This window comes from Arvicanthis niloticus, chromosome 9, assembly GCF_011762505.2.
Source record: "Arvicanthis niloticus isolate mArvNil1 chromosome 9, mArvNil1.pat.X, whole genome shotgun sequence".
Lineage (NCBI taxonomy): Eukaryota > Metazoa > Chordata > Mammalia > Rodentia > Muridae > Arvicanthis > Arvicanthis niloticus.
The window spans coordinates 28,995,005-29,018,130 of NC_047666.1; the positions used below are offsets into that span (position 1 = coordinate 28,995,005).

At 44.0% G+C, this 23,126-nt stretch overlaps 1 protein-coding gene and 1 non-coding gene across 2 annotated transcripts in view; one reads left to right on the top strand and one right to left on the bottom strand.

Annotated features, from left to right (window-relative positions):
* Window positions 1-23,126, bottom strand: part of Chchd6 (coiled-coil-helix-coiled-coil-helix domain containing 6) — a 206,279-nt gene that overhangs the window by 124,564 nt on the left and 58,589 nt on the right. The gene's annotated exons all lie outside the window — the stretch shown is intronic.
* LOC117715840 (small nucleolar RNA SNORA48) lies at window positions 3,656-3,799 on the top strand. Its single transcript, XR_004607644.1, has one exon. It is a non-coding gene; the product is annotated as a small nucleolar RNA SNORA48 (small nucleolar RNA).

A 23,126-nucleotide genomic window follows, 5' to 3' on the forward strand; every position in this document is an offset into this window, starting at 1 on the left:
GCATCATCTAAAGCAGGCAGACATCTAGAGGCATGTCCCGCTGCTACTCTTGGCTTTACAGGTCACCTTACACTCTTCCCACCAAGACTACCAGGGCATTCACCCTGTCCTTAAGAGAAAAAGCTCTGTGAAGAGCTGGACTGGACACAGGACACAGGACACAAACCCTGGCCTTTCTGCCTTGTTCTCAGGTACACTCTACTTCTCGTAAGTATCATGTAATACAATCTGGAAAGACTGCTCTTCTAATAGGAAGTAGGGAAGAGTATAAGGACGATCAAGGCAGACAGTAAAAGAGGCAGCACAACACAGGGCCAATGAGAGAAGAAGAGGCAAGCTGAATCAGCAAATGAGGAGACAAAGGAGAGGCCAGATGCAGGAGGATCTCACAGGGCCTCTAATGCCACGAGAGGTGTGGAAGCTGAAGCAGGTTCAGGTCCAACAGAGGGAGGGTAAAAGTGAGGTCATAAGAGACTGAGCAATAGGGGCAGACCCATGCTGGAGCCCGCCGCCCCAGGCCAGGCCTTCACCAGAGCAGGCACTTGCAGGCTCAGCCTTCTATGAAAGACAGCACAGATGTGGGGCACTGAAATGCACAGTCAGCTGGTGAGGAGAGGAAGCCAGGGGCTTTTTTAGGTAACTATCAATGCCCTAGAAGTGGCTTTACGACATCTGCCAGAAAAGCTTTTCATTTGGGCAAAAAATAAAAAAATAAAAAACAAGAGGAAAATCTTTCTGGCAAAACCCCAACATACTTGACTGTAAAGAGAAAACAACCCAACTGCACTTCTCTCTTGCATAAGGTTCTGCTGCCTTCTGGCTTTCCAGGCATCAGCACACATAGGCAACATTTTGCAGAGCTGCTGGGACCCAGATCACATGTTGCAACCTACTAAAAGTGAGAGGAGGTAACCTAGGCTGCAGAAGCCTCTTCATTCTTACAAGTTCCAGCTGTGGATCCTCTGTGAATCTAAAACAAGAGTGCATTGTGCTCTGTCCACAGTAGGTGAAACTCCTCCAAAGATAAAGTGCAAGAACAATCAGTTCTCAGATCAGAAAAGCTCAAGAATCCTGGCACACTCAGCACTTACAGAGCTCTAAATCCCTGAGAACCAGCTCCTTTAGAAGGCCATCAGCTTTCCCTCAGTGATAGTGGGTGCTGGCCAGTTGAGGCCATTGATCATCATACCCCATCAGATCATAACAAGGGCAACATGATCACTCTTTCAACTGGCTGTTAACATAGTCGACAAGAAAGCACTAAGCCTCCATGTAAGCTCCCTGTAATTCCCTGAAAAATCTCTCTTAAGCATCCAACTGGTGGGTGCCACTAATGCCAGAAATTGTTAAAACAGTGTTCCTGCTCATAGGCCTCTAGTGTGTCCTCATGCAGGGGTAGAGCACAGGAGTACCCAGCAACCTTGCTGTAGGAGTGGGGCAGGGTGGAGAGGGGAAGGAGAGCATGGGCAGAAGGCAGAGGGCAGGGAGGTGTTTGGTTTCGATAGACATTTATTTCTGGTCAAGGGAAAAGGGGAAATGTTGTCTGAACAGAGGTCATTTCTGAACGGTTGATTGCTCTGCACATGTTGAGGGCTTCCTTGTACCACCAACAAAGATGTGTCTTCTCCTGGAGAAAGCTGGGATGAGGCCAGCAGAGGCACAGCCACATACTTTGACTTCCAGGTTATAGAGTTAGATTTGGCCACAAAAATGAAAGCCATCCATCACATAGTTTTTTTTGGTGGGAAACTATGGCAATCAGAAGAAAACCGGGACTAATGAGGCCACAGGAGCAGCAAGGGGCTACCTCCAACCTTGTAAGGCAGACCCATCTCTCCCTCTGCTTTATACCTCCCTACCTATACCGTTTCTTACCACATTTCAGAGCTCTCAGGAAAAGGCTCTTTAATGAGTAAGTGCAAAATCAAATAAAGCTATGAATTAGCACGCTTGATGTGACGTTACCAGCAATGTTATTTATAACAAACATGGTTCCAAATAGTCCCTATGGGGAGTCTACCCCACAAAGTCTGGATTGGGACTGAACCCCTCTATATATGATTCTCCTAACTGGATGGAAACTAACTAGAATCTAGAACTGACAGCTTCCTGAAAGTTCCTCAAGCCACAGTGAGTAAATCTATGGACAGGGCATTCAGCAAATAAGTACTAGCCACACAAGACTGACAACCTGAGCTCATCTCCAGACCCCAGGAAAAAAAGGCTAGATTCAGTGGTACATGTCTGTAATGCCAGTATTCCTATGGAGAGATGGGAGTGGAGAAAAAAAAATCTGCTGGAAGCTCTTAGGCATAAATACAAGAGAGGACTTGCATCTACAAGGTAAAAGGAGCAAACTGACCACGTCCCCCACCCCACAACGTTGTCTTCTGAGTCCACATGTGCTATGCACTTGTGCATACACACAAAATTAATTTCCTCTAAAGTCTGGAAAACTGTTGACCCACCAGCTTCATTTCAGAGTTTGCATCTTTCTCTAATACTGATACACTCTTTCCCCTACCATCACCAGTTGGGCAGAGGTGGAAATAAAACAAAACCTCTCTACATACACCTGAAGGAGCCTGCTAGGCTGTACTATGGCTGAGTGGAGGACTAACCTACATGAATGAGTCAGACTTTCAGGCTACTGTAACAGACCCACACGTCTCAGGACCACACCGTCTCTCTTGGCAGGGAACTAAACTCTGTTCCCCCATCAGAGGGCAATAAGTGAAAGTTTCTAAGACAAGAACTAAAGGTCTTGCCAGCTTTATCAGTCACCATTAGCAAATCTGTGACTGGGCAGGCAAAGGGACTCTGTAAGCAGGGATATGTAGTTAAAGGTTCAAATTTATCAACACCCTTCATCGAACACTTGGCCACCAGGCTGTGGGTATAATGTCAAGTAAGGCATAGAGCAAAATTTAGAACCTGAAAAAGAATGGAAAGAAGCCACAATCACAGGAATGAACTGAACAGAGTTAACAAACAGGTAATGTGCAAGCCACCTTTACAACATACATAATCTGCCTTGATAATAAAATCAAGAATGAGTGAACTGCTGACTCTTAAAATTTTCTTAATTTCTGACTTGTAAAATAAGGAAATATGTCAGCAGAAGATCCTTTATTCCTATATGGCAATAATCTATTGAAGATGGAACTATCTTTCTGGACAGTGCACATACAGTTTGGGTTGTCACAGAATACAACATGTCTCATTACATATAAAGTAAACTTTGCTCAAGCCTATACAAACTTGGGAGTTAGTGCTTGGAATTATGTTATTTAGAAGTTCAATGATCAGTCTCAAAACATTATTGCATCAACAGAAAGAACTATAGGCGTATATTAGGGGCATAAGAGTTCTGTCCCAGACCAGTCAGTACAGTGAGTATCACAGGGAGAAGGTCAGCGCATACACTCCTGTAGTCTGTTAAGCACAATCTGAAAAGCAATGTTTATACCTTAATTCAAAAATTTTTGCTGTGCGATGGTGGCGCACACCTTTAATCCCAGCACTTGGGAGGCAGAGGCAGGTGGATTTCTGAGTTCCAGGCCAGCCTGGTCTACAGAGTGAGTTCCAGGACAGCCTGGGCTATACAGAGAAACCCTGTCTCGAAAAACAAAAACAAAACAAAAAAATTTTACCACCCCCCTGCAATGAGCAAAGAGATACCTTGTTAGTGCTGTTGCTCTCAAATCAGTCAGGGGCAGAGCAGATAGCAGTCCATTGTTCATCCTAGCTTGGTGCCCAGTTTGGTGGCTGTGATGGTTTGTATATGCTTGGCCCAGGAAGTGGCACTGTTGGGATGTGTGGCCTTGATGGAGTAGGCGTGGCCTTGTGCATGTGAGCTTTAATACTCTCGTCCTAGCTGTTTGGGAGCCAGTATTCTACAAGCAGCCTTCAGACAAAGATGCAGAATTCTCAGTTTCTCCTCCACCATGCCTGCCTGGATGCTGCCATGTTTCTGCCTTGATGATAATGGACTGAACCTCTGAACCTATAAGCCAGCCCAAACTAAATGTTGTCCTTATAAGACTTGCATTGGTCATGGTGCCTGTTCACAGCAGTAAAACCTAACTAAGACAATAGCCAAAGCTGTTATATGCATTAGACACATAAAAATCAAATCCAGGCAGCATAATACCAGAGGAGGAAGACAAAGACCTTTGTTCCATCATGCCACCCACAGTCCTGCCCTCCAGTGCATGACATGGGGAGTGGGGGGCATAGATAAAAAGAGTCCCTCCTACCACTATGTAGCACAGTGTGGGAGGAAGAAAACAGAGACCTGCAGACAGCCATGCAATCCATAGACCTGCCCTCCAGCACACAACACAGGCTGGCTGTAGACACCCACTTGGTGCTACATTCTGTGAACAGACACTATGACCAAGGCAACTCTTATAAAAACAGCATTTAATTGGGGCTGGCTTACAGGTTCAGAGGCTCAGCCCATTATCATCAAGGTGGGAACATGGCAGCATCCAGGCAGACATGGTGCAAGAGGAGGTGAGAGTTCTATATCTTCATCTGAAGGCAGCTAGGAGAAGACTGGCTTCCAGGCAGCTAGGATGAAGGTCTTAAAGCCGAGGCCAAAGTAACACACTTTCTCCAACAAGGCCACACCTACTCTGACAAACCCACACTTCCAAATAGTGCCACTCCCTGGGCCATCATATTCAAACCAGCATAGAGGATGACACCCAAGGGACCCACCAGATGCATGGCCAGCCTGCAGAGGGAGCCAGCATATGGTCAGATGGGAAAGAAAGTGAAGTGGAGAAGCTTGAGCATTAAGAAGAGTGCAACTGGAGACTCTAGGGTGGAGAGGAGTATCCTATGGCCAGCTTTGCCATCTGGGGGCCATAATGAGGTCCCAGCTTCAGCTGCCACTAAGGGCTGTCTAGGTCTGTGGCTATATGGCAGCAAGGGTCAGTGTGTTAATGTCTGTGGCTTGTATTACTACTCAAGCAGGGGCTTGGGGCACCAGACAGGGTCCACAGGGATGTCCAGGGGCTGTATAGACCTGGTTCCATCCCTCACTGGTTGAGGTGGCTTGGAGAGCTGGCCTCACCTCTCACAGGCAGCAGCACTTGGGAGAATGGGCCCTGCACCTTACCCAGAAAGCACAGTGGAGCTGGCCTTGATGGCAAGGGGGAGGGTAGAGGGAGGAGGAGGATAATGGAGGGGAATGAGAAGGCCCAAGGGCTTAAAGTGTGGGAAAGTTGAACTCACTGTTCTTCTGCCACGAGGTGGTGTGAGTGTGTTGTCCTCCTCTCCTGCCACCTGAGAAAGTTGTGAGGGCTGCCCACAGGGTCATGAGAGTGGGTGAGCTAGCCCTGTACTTTGTCAGGTACAGCACTCTGAGGGGTGGGCCCCATACCTCACCTAAGCAACACAGTAGGGCTGGTCCTAGTAGACATGATACAGGGAGCCATCCCCAAAGGCGAGAGTGATAGGGAACTGGCCCCACCACTCCTTTGCTGTGAAGTGGTATGGGTACAGGAGTGATGCTTTCCCACCCTTGCCCCTCACCACCTGCAGTAGTCAGAAGAGCAGGTTCTAAGGGCATGAGAGTGGGAGAGCTGGTCCTGCCTCCCTACTGGCTATAGCACCCAGGAGAGTGGGTCCTGGACCTCACCTGGGCAACACAGTAGAGCTGGCCCTGATGGCAAAGGCACAGGTGAGCTGGCCCAAGGACATCATAAGAGCAAGAGAGTTGACATCATCTCTTACCAATGTTGCCATTGGGTGGCCTAGCTGGAGCAGTACTGGAGAGCTCACCCTGGTGGTGCAGATCAGAAAGAGCCAGTGCACTGACCAGTTCAGCTGCCACTCAGGCAAGACCAAGGGCTCTGAGTTGGCCTACCCCAAAATCTACAAATGGGTAGGATATGTGAAAAGGCCAGTCCTGCTGATCTAAAACTTTAGGATCTCCATAACACAGAGCAGCAATGGGATGACAGGAAGGAGTCCTGATGTGAATCCAATATTAATGGTGTCACAGAAGCCACAGATCTTGAGCCAGACCAATGACTCATTGCAATGAGTATTTGCAAATGAAGACGTGTGGACAAAGGGATATACTGTGGGACATACTGTGACATACTACAGGTTCTACAGTGAGATGTTTTATATGCTTTTGTGTGTGTGTGTGTGTGTGTGTGTGTGTGTGTGTGTGTGTGTATGTGTGTGTGTGTGTGTATGTGTGTGTGTGTGTGTGTGTTTTATTGGGGGGGAGGTTGTAAGGGTGAAGGGTGGATATGAGGGAACAGGAAAATGAGTGGGACTGGGGTGCATAATGTGAAACTCACAAGGAGTTTTTAAAAGCTTAAAAAATAAAAGCCACCAAAAGAAGGCACATATAAAATTCAGACACATTTCTAAATGCTGCATTTACATCATAGAGTGCATTTGTCTGATGGAAAATTAATGCGAGGTAGCAATTTGCTTAGTAAATGTTACTGTTTTTAAACCATTCCTGTGGGGGTCAATAAAGTATACTTTCTGGATCAAAAAAATTATTTTGCTGTGTGGTGGTGCACATCTTTAATCCCAGTACTTGGGAGGCTGAAGCAGGTAGATCTCTGTGGGTTTGAGGCCATCTTGGTCCCCAGGGCAAGTTCCAGGACAGCAAGGGCTGTTACAAAGAAAAACCCTATCTTAAAAGAAAATACATGGTTGCTAAAATGTGCTAATGATCATTTGAGCCTTCAGAGAGGGCTAATCTTTTTGCTAGTACTGAGTCTCCCCCCACCCCCATGTTAACATTTGCTGGCAAATCAGGGTAATGGCTACTACAGGCTGCAAGGCTCTTCTCACAAATGGTTTCTCTGGGCCACTCTGCTATTTTGACAGCAGTTTACTGGCATAGCACTTCTGCTTACAGTTAAGAGTTAACCACCACCCCCAAACTTTGATGTTACCTTATCAACTGTACTTCTCTAATACCTTGAACCTACCATGTGCTCTCAACAAGGATTACAGCATCTCTGCAAGGAACAGATTCTACCTTGAGAGTCCACTGCCTTTGCTCATCCTAAGAAGCAACTCAACTGCATTCCTCACGAGGTTCTGCCAGTTGGCACATCTTCAGGCTTTACTCCCAGTTCTAGCTTTTCTGTCATTGCTATCACACATGCAGTCACTGCTTCCATTTCAGGCTCAACCCTCTGCAAGTCATCCATAAAGGATGACAGAATCAACTACCAAAGCCCTTACGTCACCATCCTGTGACTCACACACATTCTTAATGGCAGAGAGTAGTGAATCCTTTCTAGAAAGTTTTTGGCTGAACCTGCCAGATCATCAACAGAAATGCCTCAGGTATAGCTAGAGTCCTATGGAAAGTAGTTTTTAAATATGAGACCTTAAAGTCAAAATCACTCCTTGATTGTCTGGCTGGGGAACGGATGCCACGTATGGAGGCATGCCAACACTGACATCACTGCTCTCCATTAGAGCTCTGGGTGACCACAAGAATTGTCAGGTTGCAGCAGGTCTAAATAATAAGCTTGAAAAACCCAGCAAAACATGCTGTAAACAGATGTGCTATCACATATACTTTGCTGTTTCATTATGGAGCACAGGCAGAATAATAAGTCTTAGGATTTTTGGAATGGCAAATGAGCACTGGTTGGCTTAGTCATCCACCAGCTGCATCAGCCCCTCAGAAGAGAATCTGCTTGTCCTTTGAAGCATTGAAGACAGGCACTGTCTTCTTCTTGATAGCTATTTAAGTCCTGGACAGCATTGTATTCTAACATGGGTCCATGTCACCTGTTCTGGAAGCCCACTGTAGTTTGCACCCATCTTCACCAATGACCTTAGCCAGACATTCGGGGTCACTTGCTGCAACCTGCACTTCAGCCCCTGCTGCTTCCCCTGTAGTTTACTGTTACAGAGACACCTCCTTCCTTACATTCCATGAACCAGTGTCTGCCAGCTTCTTGGCCTCTATGGGACTGAAGAAATTTAGGGCTGTTTTGGATTAGGCTTTGGCTGAAAGAAATGCTGTGGGTGGTTTGAGCTTCCATCTATCCACTAACACTTTCTACACAGCAGCAGCAAAGCTGCTCCACACGCCTCCTCCTGTGTCCCTGCCTAGCACTGATCACACCTCACCATTCACAATTTGCCTGTTTGTTGCCAGGTCTTGCCTTTGGCCCATCACAGCGTCCAACATCCTTCTCTAAGCTTAATCATCACTAGTATTTGACTGAACACATAAAAACTACCACATAACTGGCCTAATACTGTTGGATCTTAAGAAATAGGGAAGCCTGAAAAGCAGAAGGCAATGTGATATAATACCTACTGATAGATTCACAGACTTAGGTAGACATAGTCCAAAATAATTGCAACCATGACATCACAGATCAACATAAAAGATACAATACTCATGAGCAAGCTTGAAATACTGTGGGAATCACCACATGACACAAAGATAGGTAGCAAGCACACACTGAAAAGGGCTGCTGATAAATTTGCTTGATGCAGCCTGATACAAACCTTTAGTTGTAAGCAAACAAGCAAACAAAAATGGGAGAACAAAGCACAGGGAAAAAGGTATGCCTGCACAATTAGCAATAAAAACCAAGCAGCAAGAACAGCATCCCCCACCAATGTTTTTCGTACTCATTAGCGCTGTCTTAATTCCTCTTCTCATTTCCCACAGACACAGCCCATCTGCTCCTGACCAATTATCCATGAGCTGGTGCCTGACACTCTGCCTCAAACTAGAAGTCCTGCCTATAAGGACATCTGATATGCCTGGACACTTAAGCTTGAGGTGTCCACAGCTAAGCCAGCCTCTCCCATGACCAGCCTGCTCCTCTTGTGTTCAGGAGCCTGACAGGTACCTACCATCCCTTTAGTTGCTCAACAGCATTAATACAGAGACACCTTTATCCTGTTGTGTACCTCTCTCTTTAAATAAGCTTTCTGTTGAGAAATACTTGTAGACTTACATAAAGAGTTGTAAAGACACTGTAGAGTACACGAACACTCCCCAATGTGAAGTAGCATCTTATAATACCAGGGTTCCTCTGACAAACTTAACTGAGTTTACCTCATTACCAAAGTCCATTAAGCCCAAGTTTACCCACTACTATCATTTTGTTATCATTGGTGTTCCAGAATCCAAGATAGGAGAGCACTTTACATTTTGATCCTATCTCTTTGGCAAGTGTTTCCTATTAAAATCAAACTGTACACACTGAGCTCCTCTCCATTCTCCAAGGCTGACTCAGACCTCTTAGTTGCTTCTCAAGTATTTGCCTCCATGTTTCTAATCCTGCCAGTTACTGACTTTTTTCATACAGATGCCTCTCCAGTGTCTACAGCCCTCATCACTTGCAGAATACAGTATGCTATGACTGAGCCAGTATTATTCACAGCTGAGCCGTGGAATGTTCTCAGATTTCTTTTCTAGAATAACTGTTTTCTGCAGAATCAAATTTTATTCTCCTTTTGGAACTTTGAAGAGGTAGCTCCTTCTGCAGCTTCAATCAGCTCTATCCTGTGGCTTCCAGTACACTGGGGTTAGTGTGATTTTTTGATACAACCTGTCATTTTTTCTTTTCTTTCTCTCCCACTTTCCTACTTCTTCTCCCTCCTCACTCTTTCTCATCCCTCTCTTTTCCATAGCCTGCTAAAAAGCTCAGGTATCTCCATCTCAGCATTTAGACTAAGCACTGACTGGTTAATGCACCCACACCTTTAATGGCAGCTTCCTCTCTGACTACTGGCTGGACTTAGGTCTCACTTCTGAAGACAGGGTAAAAGTGGTAGGACATCACCCAAAACTTGGGAAATGGACTGCTGTTTGTCCATGTAGCCCTCACCAACAGAGCAAGCTGTCATGTTACAAGCTGTCTCGAAGAGAAGTTCAAGAAGCAAGGAGCCAAGGCCCTTCATCCAAGGCCTTTCATCCAGCAGCAGAAACACAAACCTTCCATAAACCATGAAATGAGAGTAGAATCAGATACACCCAGAAAGCTTGCAGATGGCTTAATTACCTTGCTTGAAGACCTTTGGGTGATATAGAGCCCAAAGATCCAGCAAAGCTATAGAAGCTCTGAGACATGAACACTAATATTCTCAACCCAGAGTCAGTGAGCCACAGCCCTGTCCCAACTTGTATTTTCAGAACAGTTTGGCAGGAACATCCACAGCCACTGTCTCAAGTACTGTTTGTGGCTGCTGTTGCATCACCATGGCACAGATGAGTGTTACAGTAGATCCCAAGTGAATCTAGGTTCTGGGTTGAGGTGATGGCAGCAGTAGATACTACCATGCTCCTCTCTGTATGCTTTTGGGGCAGCTAAGGTCCTTCCATATTCTAGAATTTCATGAAGAGGACCTTGTATAGATGCATTCTCAACAGCTAACAGGCTATTCCATCTGCAGGGTCTGGGAACGGTCCTGCAGTCACGTTACTAACATTCTGCTCTTCTCTGGCATCACTTCACTCCAATGCTGGACTGCCTAAGCAAATGCTGTTGTTTCTTAAGCTTCTTTTGTATTTTCCGCCACTTGTTCTCATTTCTGGGCAACTTCTTCAGCTCTACTTTCTAGCCCTTCGATGGAACTTCCCATTTCTGTGATTGTGTTTTTAATTCTAAGAGCTCTTTTTCTATGTTGTTTTTAAAATAGCTTTCCGCTCTTCAGGAATATAATATTTTCTTTATCAGAGGGCTTTTTTTAAATCTTATTTTTTTTCTTCTGCTTCCATACATTATTCCCATTTTCAATTTACAAACTCTGCAGAGAAGTTAAATGTGTTAGTCTGAATTTACATTGGCTTATATTTTAGCTATCAATGATCCCGCTATAGAGCTGATTCTCCACTTTCAGAAGCAAGCAGTTCCAAGTTCTGACTCTCCAGGACCTGCTTGTCACTTCTCAGATGACCTATCCGAACATTTCATAAGGAACTTCACATTGTCAGTGTTTATAAGCCTTCTCCTGGGTCCTTTAGTCCAAGCCTATGTAGAATGAAAAGACCCTCCTACTCATAGGGATAACCTTCCCATGAAGCTTGTGGGTATCCAGACCCTGCCACTTTTACCACACAAATGACATCGGAACCATAAAGGATTTGGTCTGCTGGTGGAAAGGTGCTTCAAGAAGGTCAGGTTTTGGTACTTCTTATATAACTTCAACCTAATTCCCCCCATTATTTTGTTGTGTGTGTGTGCTGTGTATGTGCATCTCTTGATGTAGGAGTGTGTTAGTGTGTAACTAAAGCTCACCAAGTCAGCTACACTAGCCAGCCAGTGAGCTGCAGGACCCCATCTGTGTCTACTTTGCCAGAGCTGGGAACATAACTGTACTGCTGAACCTGACTGTTCATGTAGATACTGGGGGGAGAGGGGGAGGTCAGAGCTTACTTAGGTCTTTGTGCACTTTACTGACTAAGCCATCTCTCCAGTCCTTCCATTCTTTACTCTCTTTGAGCCCCACAGGGGTTAGGACTAGGGTTCCCTTCAATTCTAAAGCTCTGGAACAGATGTAAAGTGCAGTCATTGTCTGATTCCCCACTGCAGGCCTCCTATCAGCCTACGCAATCAGCCTTGCCATCTAACCTCCCAGCTTCATAGTGATGCTACTGCCCCATATCTTCACTCTTGTTTTAATTGGACTTGGGGATGGAACCAACAAACTGGCTGTGTTCATTATGCCATTTATACAGACAGCCTGGCTGTTCTCGTCCTTATACACTATGATCACTGAGCTCTATGATTCTGTTTACTAGGAATCTTCTTAATCACCTCTCAAGTCCACTGCTGTTTCTCCAGGCCAAACCCTTATTTTTCATCAAAGTAGAGTCAGGTCCTCCGTTTCCTTGATCTCTATTCTCTCTCCCTTCCTCAAAGCCACTATCCATGTTGTCAGATTAAAATGTAAGTCAGACATATTATTTCCACTGTTGGGGTTTGGATTGTGGTCCTAAAAAATGGGAAGCCCTACCCCCATTACTTCTACAATGTGACCTTATTTGAAACTAAGCTGTTTGCATGGGTTATCAAGCAAAAAGTAGGTCAGTAGGGCTGGAATCAAACTTTGGTCTTCTGGAAAAGCATTCAGTGTTCTTAACCACTGAGCCACCTCTCCAGCCCCAAACATCTAGCTTTTACAACTACCACACAATAGATTTTTACTTGTTTTAAGCCACTTGGTTTGTGGTACTTGTTACAACAGTTCTAGAAAATAAATACATTGGCTTAATTTTTTCTAGAGACTTTTCTTAGAGAGGGAATAAGAAATTCCATGTTTAGGGATTTACCCCAAATAAAACAACAAAAGGAAGGCCCCTGTTCTATCAGAGGCCACACTTGCTGCATAAATCCCAGAGAAGCACCCTGCCAGAGAATCTCCCCATGGCTTCAGTGCCTACCCACCCTGCTGGCAATAGCCTTGCTTCTCCTCATCTCCACATCCTGTCCTAAACTCCACCAGAGGCCAAGCTGGCCTCCAGAACTCCGAGCCCCAACTCCAGTAAAGTGTCCTTGGCTAGACCAGGTGCCATGCCAGCCACCAGAAGTCCAGCGTCCAACTCTTGTAGAGAACCTCTATGCAACCACAGGCCACTCCAGGCAGAAGAGGAAAGAAGAAACAGAAAACAAAGACAAAATATTCATCCAACAAAGACAAATTCAGAAATCAGTTCCCAGACCTAAAATTTGGAACACTATAAAAGAAAATAATAGGAAGAAAAGAAAGAGAAGAATCCAGTTCACAGGCTCAAAAAATATTTTCAACAAAATTATATAAGAAATTTTCTAACCTAAAGAGGGACCTGCCTATAAAGGTACAAGAAGCTTATAGATCACCAAATAGATTCGACCAAAAAAAGGAAGTCCCCTCTCCACTTAATAATCAAAACATTAAACATACAGAACAAAGAAAGAATATTAAAAGCTATAAGGGAAAAAGGCCAGCTACCATATAAAGACAGACCTACCAAAATTACACCCAACTTCTCAAACACCAGAAGGGCCTAGACAGATGTCATGCATACTTTAAGAGACCCCAGATGCCAGCCCATACCCAGAAAAACTTTCAATTACCAAAGATGGAGAGAATAAGTGATTGCATGATAAAGTCAAATTTAAACAATATCCATCCACACATTCAGCTCTACAGAATTTACTAGAAGGAAAATTCTACCCTAAGGTAATCTACATCTATGAAAATACTGAAAATAATCTCACACCAGCAAAACCAAAGAAGGGAAACACAAACACACACACAAACACACACACACACACACACACACACACACACACACCACCACCACCACCACCACCACCACCAAAATAACACAGGAAGTAACAATCACTTGTCATTGATATCTCTCAGTATCATTGAACTCAATTCCCAAATGAAAAGGCACAGACTAAGAGAACAGATGTCAAAACAGGATCCATTTGTCTGCAGCACACAAGAAACACACATCAACATCAAAGACAGACACTACCTCGGAGTAAAAGAATGGAAAAAAAGACTTTCCAAGCAAATGTACCTAAGAAACAAGCTGGAGTATCCATTCTAATATCTAACAAAATAGACGTTAAACTGAATCCAAGAAATGGGGAAGAACACTTTATACTTATCAAAGGAAAAAAATTTACTAAGATGATCTTTTTATGCTTAACATCTATGCCCCAAATGCAAGGGCACCCATATTTGTAAAGGAAACACCAGTAAAGCTTAAATCATACATCAGCTCTTACACACTGATAGTGGAAGACTTCAATACCCCACAGCAGTCAGGTCAGGTCATCCAGACAAAAACTAAACAGAGAAATAATGGTGGTAGCAGTTATGAACCAAATGGACACAACAGATACCTACAGAATATTTCACACAAACAAAAAAGAACACACATTCTTCTCAGCACATCATGAAACATTATTCAAAACTGACCACATACTCGGTCACAAAGCAAGTCTCAACAGATACTAGAAAGTTGAACTAATTCCCTGTATCCTACTAGACTACCACAAATTAAAGCTGGATTTTAACAACAACAAAGTTGTTGTTAAACTCATGGGAACTGAACAACTCTGTACCAAATGACTACTGGGTCAAGGCAGAAACAAAAAATATATAAGACTTCCTAGAATGAAAATGAATGTATAACATAAATGGTAGAAACAAAGAACCAATTCCCAAAAGTTGTTCTCTTGTCACATGCACACTGAGGTACATATATATGTATTCTCTCCCCCACCCTTCAAAATTTACAAAGAGAAAGGCTGTTTGTTTACAAATGGTATACTGTGCATCACCTACACCTGAAAGACAGAAGCCAAGACTCTACAGTCTTTTTCTCCCTCAGAACTACAGTCCTGTTGTTTATCTACTTTTGCTGCTTGGGAGGGCAAACTATATAAGGTAGAAAAATACAGTGGTCTGGCACCTGCCAAATGGGCTGTGGGTATACTGTGATGCTATCATGGGGTCTTGCATAAGAAGATGGGAGCTGAGGCCAGTATGGCTACCACTACCTCTGAGTCTCACATCAGCACAAGTTGGCTGGCATCAGTTTTGATCCTGCCTCTTTGGACAACAATTTCTGCCTCACATTTTGTCTCATTCAAGGTAAGATGAGCCACGATTCATCAGATAAACACTGTGGGCATAAACATACCACTAAAAAAATGAATGAGCCACATGACTTAGATATAAACATCCTACAGCCCATACAACTTCAGGGCTAGTATTCCAGTCTCATGACCTTCCCTCTGGCTCTCTTGCATGTATATTTTACAGCACCCTAGTACCCTACCTATGCAGCAAAGACAGCAAGAAACAGGACTCTTTCAAACACCCAGTGCCTGTTTTATGAGTCCCCCACCAACTTCCTGGCTCAATGCTACAAACTCAGAGACAACTGTGTCTTCAGGGACTCAGGAGAGAAAAATGACAATGTAAATAATGAAATCAGGATCAGGACATCTAACCAGCCCTGGGGACATGGGCAGCTTCCTTTTTGATATAAAAAATTCACGTCTGAGGGTATGTATGGGAGCAACTATCTATAGAATAAAAGAACCTGGACTGTTCAAAACTAGAAATCTTTCTGGTTTATAGAGTCAAGCACGGGAGCCATACAGAGTGAGGATGAGTCCTGTGTAAAATCACCAAGTATTTGTGTATAGTAGCTGAGCAGTAGTTTGCAAACCTCAGAGATCCTGCTTTTGTTGGTAGGAGTCCATAGGAGGGAGAGAGAAAGATGGTCCTGTGGTTAAAACCGCTTGATGCTCTTGCAGAAGACAGGTTCAGTTTATGGAACCCAAATGGCAGCCTATGACCTTCTGTATGTAACTCTGGTTCCAGCCTCCAGTGAGTCCTCTTCTGACTTCTGTTAGCATTACATGAATGTGATTGCATGCATATATATATATATATATATATATATATGCATGCGCAGGCACACAAAAATAAATCTTTAAAAACAAAACCAAAAAGACTCTAGAGGACAAGCAGGTGGCTCAGACCCAGACTTTGCCTTCAGCAGGCAGCCTAGCCATGGACTTTGGGCACACTGTATCAGACGTCAGTATTGTCTGGGAACTTGAAAAACACTGGCCTGTGACTGCAGTAGCTATGAAAGAAAGCAGGGAGATGGGAACAGCATGCACTATAAGACACAACTAGTGTCCAGATCTAATCATGCAGGTAACCTTGGCAAGCTCAAGCTCTCTCTCCACTGAAACCACTTTTTGTTGTCTGAACAACAAGGATTTACTGGGTTCACTCTCTCCTTTACTCTAATTAGACAAGAATAAAAGTCACTCCAAAAACCAGCTCCCTTTAACTTGTCTTTGCAGAGGAAACTGGAACCTGACTTTTGAGTGGCCCCCAAGTCTTACACTGGGAGCAGGGGACCCTCTGCACTGTCATTCTGAGCTCAGCTCCTTGCCTACTAGCGGGCTACCTGGGTTTCCTTGCCATTCCCTCTACTACAACTTTGTGATTTAAAATATAAGCATTTTTTAAGAAAGGAAAACGTTATTAAATGTACATTAGCAGCATAGGTGTGAGAAAAGAACACAACTGAGAAAAGTGTTCTCTTCCCAATAGCCTCTGACAGAGGCAGCAGGCACAAACATGGGGTGCCCTGCCACTTTCCTATCTGCACCCGACAAGTAGCTACACCACATCTGGCATCAGAGAAGCAGGAACAGAGGGCCCTGGTGATGAATCTCACACGGTAAAAACAAGTCCAAAATGATTCCCAGCAATCTATCCTCCCAAACTATTCAAGGAGTGACACTGGGGAGGAGAAGAGTACATAGATAGACTTTCACTTCTTATTTTAAGAGCTTCTGGGCATTTTAAAAGGTGTGTAATGGGATATGAAGAGAGAGTGCAGCAGTTAAGAGCATGTATTGATATTCCATAGGATCCCAGTTCAGCTCCTAGTATCTACCTCCAGCAGCTCTGTAACTCCAGCTCCAAGGGATCTGATGCCTCTGTCCTCTGTAGGCACCTGTATTTATATGCACCTGTGCAGGCATGCACACAGAGACAGACAGACAGACAGAAAGACAGACAGACACACACACACACACACACACACACACACACACACACACACACGGGGTGGGGATAAATTTTGCCACCACCACGAGACCACGAGACAGGCTTTTTTTTTTTTTTTTTTTTTTTTTTTTTTCCTGGCTTTCCTGGAACTCATACTCTGTAGACCAGGCAGGCCTCAAATTCACAGAGATCCACTTGCCACTACTTCCCAAAGACTGGGATTAAAAGCCTACGGCACCTCTATCTGATTTAAAAATAAATCTTAAAAGACAGAAAGCACATACCACTTTTATAATTTGTGAATAAAGAAAGAGCTTAAGGTAAATAAAAGGCCTGAAGCCCTAAAGTAGTAAAGTAGGGGTGATCTACCAGAAAGAGACCTGGAGATCATCTCCTCAAACCAAGAGCATTTATGTAACACCAACTTCTTCTGAAATGACCCTGTCTTCTGTCCCATCCTCCCATCCTAGGCAGGCCCAATTATTCCTACTTTCTTTTACCAATCCTCCCTAGCCCTTGCCTCTACCTAATCACCACTGGTATACTTAGCATTTATAACAAGAGGAATTAGGAATGGGAGAAGTTCTCTGATCCTCTATCTGGTACCTCCTTCTCCTGTACATCCAGAGAAACTAAGGGGCTCACCATGAACTTCTACCTCCCAGTGAAGATGCCAAGAGGAAAGAACTTACCCATGGAGTCTCTGAGAAACACTAAGAGCAAGAGACAGGGAAACGGCAGAATTAGTAAAGTGTCTGAGAATGTTTTACTTGGGTTAGCATGCACTTATGTTCAAGGAGGCTCCTGCCTTTACTGCCCAAGGCTGCATATATCCAGAGTGTGTTCTCAGCATAGTATGCACAAAGGCAAGCTTCTCTCTGGCCACACAGAAAGGCCAAGAAAGGGCAAAAGTCAGGGGACTCTCCCACAGAAAACTCTCATAACACACCATTGGGAAGATTCTGATATCCCCATGCTACCAAACCCAGCCTTGCCCACAGGAACACCCCCACAACATGCTCATCGGAGGCACCTCAGAGCCAGTTGGAGTGTCTCAGCAGCTAGTCAACTAGATTCTCCACAGTATTCTGGAGACTATGGCTCTCTTCAAAGAACTTCCTTTTAAAAACTCATTCTAAGTCATTCTAAGAAGATGGTAAAATATTCAGCCAGAAATACATAGGATTGTATACTGAAGGAAGGGGTAAGAAGAAGGATTCAGTCAGAAGAGGGAGCAGACAGAACTAACTGTGTGTTCCTGGCAAGTGAGAGGCCACCTAGAAACAAGAGGGATGAGACACACAGGCTCCTTCTAGCAGCAGGGGAGCCCACACCTGACACCCACAAGTAAGTTCTCACCTGTATTCCACCTTTACCAGGCATGCACAGGCATGCAAACATGGTATGCACGCATGCACACATGCACAGGCTCGTCCTCATAGATACTGTGACTGTAAGTGACAAGCCAGAACAGGAGGAGTTGGACTACCTTAGAGGTACTCTCTGGAGGTGAAAAGCTGAAAGGTATGTGCTGGGCTTAATGAACATTTAGTGTTGGCTAAAGCTGGAGACCATTCACTTCTTGTGCTGCTCTTCACATAATGCCTAAGGATAGTACTTAATACCTGGGAAGGGGGAAGGGGCTCGTGATGACTCCCTTGCATGATGACAACAAGACAAAAAGCTTAAAGAGCCAAACCAAAACTAACTTCTTAAATTTCTAGAAAATTTCTAGAAACCTAGAACCAAGTAGAATCTTTAATGACTAACTTCTGTCTCCTTCCTCTGTTGTAATACACCAGCAAACAAATGTGGGCAAATGTGTTACACTCAACTCCTAACCCAGCCAAGAAGGCAAATTCTCTTCTCTTTCTTTGCCTCTACTCCCTTCTCAGCTCTCCTTTCCATGCCATTAAATAACCTCTATTCTACACTAGACTCATCATATGGCTGATACCTGGGGGTGGGTGGGTTGCCTCAGCACGTGCCCACTGACGCAACCCCTCCCACCATACCACACACCATACCACGCTCTACAAAACATATCCTTGGCTTTACAAAACGTATCACTGTTGGCCTGGCCACACCTAATGAGCTTCAGAACTAGGGAGGACTCAGCTGATGTCTTAGCACTTAAAATCCATCCACATCTTTCCATCAGGCTCCTGTAAGCAAGAAACGGGCAGTGACTCACGACAGGGTAAATGTGTTCCATTCCCCCCCCACACACACACACACACACAACTGTATACATGACAGGACTGTATAACTGAAAATGACAAGAGTATGTTCCATAAAAAAAAAAAAAAAAAAAAAAAAAAAAAAAAAAGAGTAGCATAGCAGTAATGAGAAGCAATACCAGAGTCCTAAAGGTGCAGGCTAAGTGCCTCTGCTGACAGCTTCCCACAGTGCAAACCCACATGGACTATCTGCTGGTTGACTTATTAGCTCTATCTAGCAAAATCGTCATTTTGATTAGTAAACAATACTCCTGCTTCTAATCATTCAACAAAAAACCTAGAGTGTGAGGCTTGCTATGGGAGTGCCACAGTAGGAGGATGGATGGTGTGTCTAAGACCTCACTGGCCAAGCTAGACACGGAGGCAGGAAGATCTGTCAAAGAGCTAGTACTTTCAGAGGTCCTGGAAGTTTTATAGGTGGCCTGCAAAGAGTAAAGTATTTCCAGTTCAGAACAGATAAAATTCATAAGGCCCAACTGTAGAAATGTAATTAAAAGCGTTACTTAATAGAGCAATCTAGATAGATAAGTGATTAAGCAAAAAGAATAGGTACCTGGAGACTGTACTAATCCTGTCTGCCCCCAACCCCCAGTGTTGTTTCTTTTCAAAATGGGCTGGTTTCAAACTTAAAATCCTTCCAGTTCAGTCTCCTACTGCTGGGATCACAGGAACATGCCACCAAACCCAACAAAATTTGGTACTAGTCTTTGACAACATAAATGTATACAAATAATCCATACACATGTATATATACACATGAATTATAATTTTTGAAAACAGTATTTTACAACAAAAATGTGGGAGGAACATTTCAGTTCCAAAGGAAAAGGAGAAAGGTTTCATTAAAAAAATTTCACAAGTAACAGTTTAAAATTTCTCAGTTGGAAAGTGAAAGTCCTACAGATTTTAAGAGCTGAGTAAAGCTTACAAAGGAAGAGCACCCCCCCCACACACACACACACACACCAGGCTTCTGAGGAACTCTCAAAGAAACTGCAAACACATTTTTTAAGATTAAAGACAAAGAAAATTTTCTGAAAGTGGCTAAAGAGAAATGTCCTGTTATACTGAAAGGAGGGTACAAAGGACAGTGGGTCTCCAGCAGGAACCCTAGAGGCCAGCAGAAAGGGACAGCACATTTCTAAGTCCTGAAATAAAAGAATTGTTAACCAGAAGTCTGACTCCGGAAGGTAACCGAAAGTGGAAATGTCTTCAGAAATGAAGTTCAAGTAAAAGGAAAGAAGCTGCTCCCAGAAGATCTGTACAATTGTTAAGGGAGATTCTTCACACAGAAAAGAAATAATTTTGGAAAGAAAGAAATGGCTTTGGGAGGAAGGGAGAGGTTATTTAAAGGGAGGCTGGGGAAGAGAATAAAATCTGCTGATGGGGGCTGCCCTAAACCAAGACAGCAAGGCTGAGGGAACCTTTGGGAGTACAATGGAAGCAGAGAAAAGGCCCTGGCCAGAAAAGCAAAGAAACTCAACTGTCTAAAGTTGCCAATGGAAGAAGCCTGGGTTACTCAGGCAGGGGAAAGATGCAGAAGAAAAGCCTGGACCATGCATACATGTCTATGTGCACGTGAAGGAAGTCCACAGCTAGCCTTTCTGTAGGGCATGCATCCCACAGGCTATCCCATAAGCTACCTGCTGGCCCCTTTTAAGACTCCAGGCTCTGTATCTTCCAGGGGAGACAAAGAGAACAATGATTAGTCCTGTGCTGACTAATAATGGGGAACGTATCTGAGAAATGTGATGCTAGGCAATCACATCCCTCGGTGGGCATCACAGCACACGGGCACAAACCTCAAAAGTATGAGTCAGCCACTCTGTCTGAGCACTGGACACAGACACATGCCTAACCTACCGTGGATGCCTAACAGCTTATCATACCATCTTTTCTTCCGTGGGCAGAAGGAACACACTGACAGCTCAGAGAGACACAATATGGTAGGGAGCCACAGACACAGGCACTCACTACATCATGGATCCTACTATGCAGAACCACGGCACTCTGTTTTAAACAACTAGCATCAACATCACTCCATTGGGTCATATAGGGTTGCTCTGTGTGTGTGTGTGTGTGTGTGTGTGTGTGTGTGTGTGTGTGTGTGTGTCTGAGTGCGTGCATGTATATAGTTTACAAAAGCTACACTATTACTAAGTGGCAATTCTCCAGCTCCACTACAATTTATTCTTTACCTACAAGGTCAGGACCATGGATCTCAACTTTACGTTCAACAGCACATCTAAATGACCAGCCTACATGTTTGACTGCAGACTCAGCCTCCACTGTGCCACAGCTATTTGTGACAGCTGCTGATTAAAAAAACAAAACAAACAAACAAATAAGTCTAAGAGGCTCCAGGATTTAAAAAAAACAACAACAGCAAGAAAAAAAAACAGTCTAAGAAATTGGAGGTCAAACAGTTTCAATCCTGCAAAGAGTTCTCAAAATTTAAAGCTGAGGACTTTGCAAATGGCCTTTTAGATAGTTCGCTATAAACATACAGAAACACAGTGATTATGTATGTTCACATCTGGTCCTGTTGCTTTGCTAAATTTGTTTATTGGTTCCAACACTGTCTGAGGTCATTAGGACCGTCTATGGATGTTGCCATTTTAAATGCAGAGATTACTGAACCCCTTCCCTTTGTATCTGGATGTTTTCCTTTTTCTTGCCTAAGTGCCACAGCTAGCATTTCTAGTACTGTAGAAATAGTGAAGTACAGTGGGCAACCATATAGTTTTTTCTAGGAACAGTTTTCATTCTTCAACACTGTGTCAGCTGTGGGCTTGTCACACATGCCTTTGTGTCCTCAAGCAACGTCACTTCTAGAGTTGTATTATAAAAAGATGTTATACCAACTGAGGTGATTATATGAAGGATTGTAGTGAAAAAGTCAGTCAAAGAAAGATGAATACTACCTGCTCTCACGCACATGCAGAATCTCAAACACTCTTTCTTTAAAGAAAGAGAGTAAAGAGTAAAGAGTAAAGAGAACTGAGAGACAGGGACAAGGAGGTGTTGATTAAGGGTATGTATAAAATTTTACATATAAATGAAAAAGGTTCAGGGAACTTAACACACAACATGTAACTAAGACCAATAATGATGTACAATGTTGGAAATTACCAAGAGGAAAGCTGGTGTATTCTTACGACTCTACACCAATGAGCAAACTGTGGTGTCAGTGCTCATTAGTGTGACTGTGCATACCAGGGCTCAAAAGAGAGACTCCTTAACAATGAACTTCACTGTCACTAATAGATCAATCAATAAAACAGGGAGAGGCAGGAACACACACCAGTGATGTCAGAGCTAGTGCATATGAGTCTGTGGGGAGTGAAGCAGGGTGTACAGGGGGATCAAATGGACATTTGGAGTACCCAACCTGAAGAATGTGGCTTGTACATTTTTATACTCTAAGTTCAGCAAATAGAATGTCAACTGGCAAGGGAGACTGAAATGTGAGCCCAGAGAGAGGAAGAACTTTCAGATCCATATTGTGCAGGTCTTTCTACTTGTGAGCTTGCTTCCTGTGGAGAAGGAAATACTTCTCCATGTGACAGGAAAGAAGAGGTGACTATCCCCAAGACTGGGGGTGGATCTAACATGGCCTATGCAATAACTGCCTGCTAGCATCCTCCCCTCTCTGGTTAAGAGCCCACTGGTAGTGATGGATGAAGTACAACAAGAGAACCACTCCCCTCATAATGCCTGAACCACTGGAGAGACAGCAGTGCCCACTGTCAAGTTGTCTCTGTGTCTGAATTAGTAGCCTGAACTGGCCAAGTGTGAGAAGGCAGAATGCAAACATGGAAGCTTGTTCTCACACTAGTGATGCTGTGGTTTGCCTGCTGACTGGTGCCTGTCCCCTTCAAGGTATGCTTCTTTAGCTGTCCTCTTGCCCCACATAAGCTTATTATGCTTCCAAGAAAGGCTTCTGGCTCGCTAGTTGGAGTTGACCTGGGCAGGCTTTGTTGCTTGAAGAAAACTTTGCAGCATCAGATGGGCTCCTAAGTGACTGGCTTCCTCTCCTCTGGCACATACAACCTGGGTCTCACTTGCCATCAATGGATAGCAGTGCCAGGCAGGAACAGTCAGAAGGCTAGAATAGGCACTGAAACCTCCAGGGATGTGAGCAGTGACGGCCAAAGACTAGAGACAGAAGGGCCTGGCATGGTGAGAACGAAGAACAAGAACAGAGCCCAGCAAACAGGCAGCCCTTCATTATCCAATTATTCACTCTGCAGATCAAGAATTAGTGTTCACAGGTTCTGGTGAGTGACATAATTACAACTTAAAAGGGGCAATTAATCA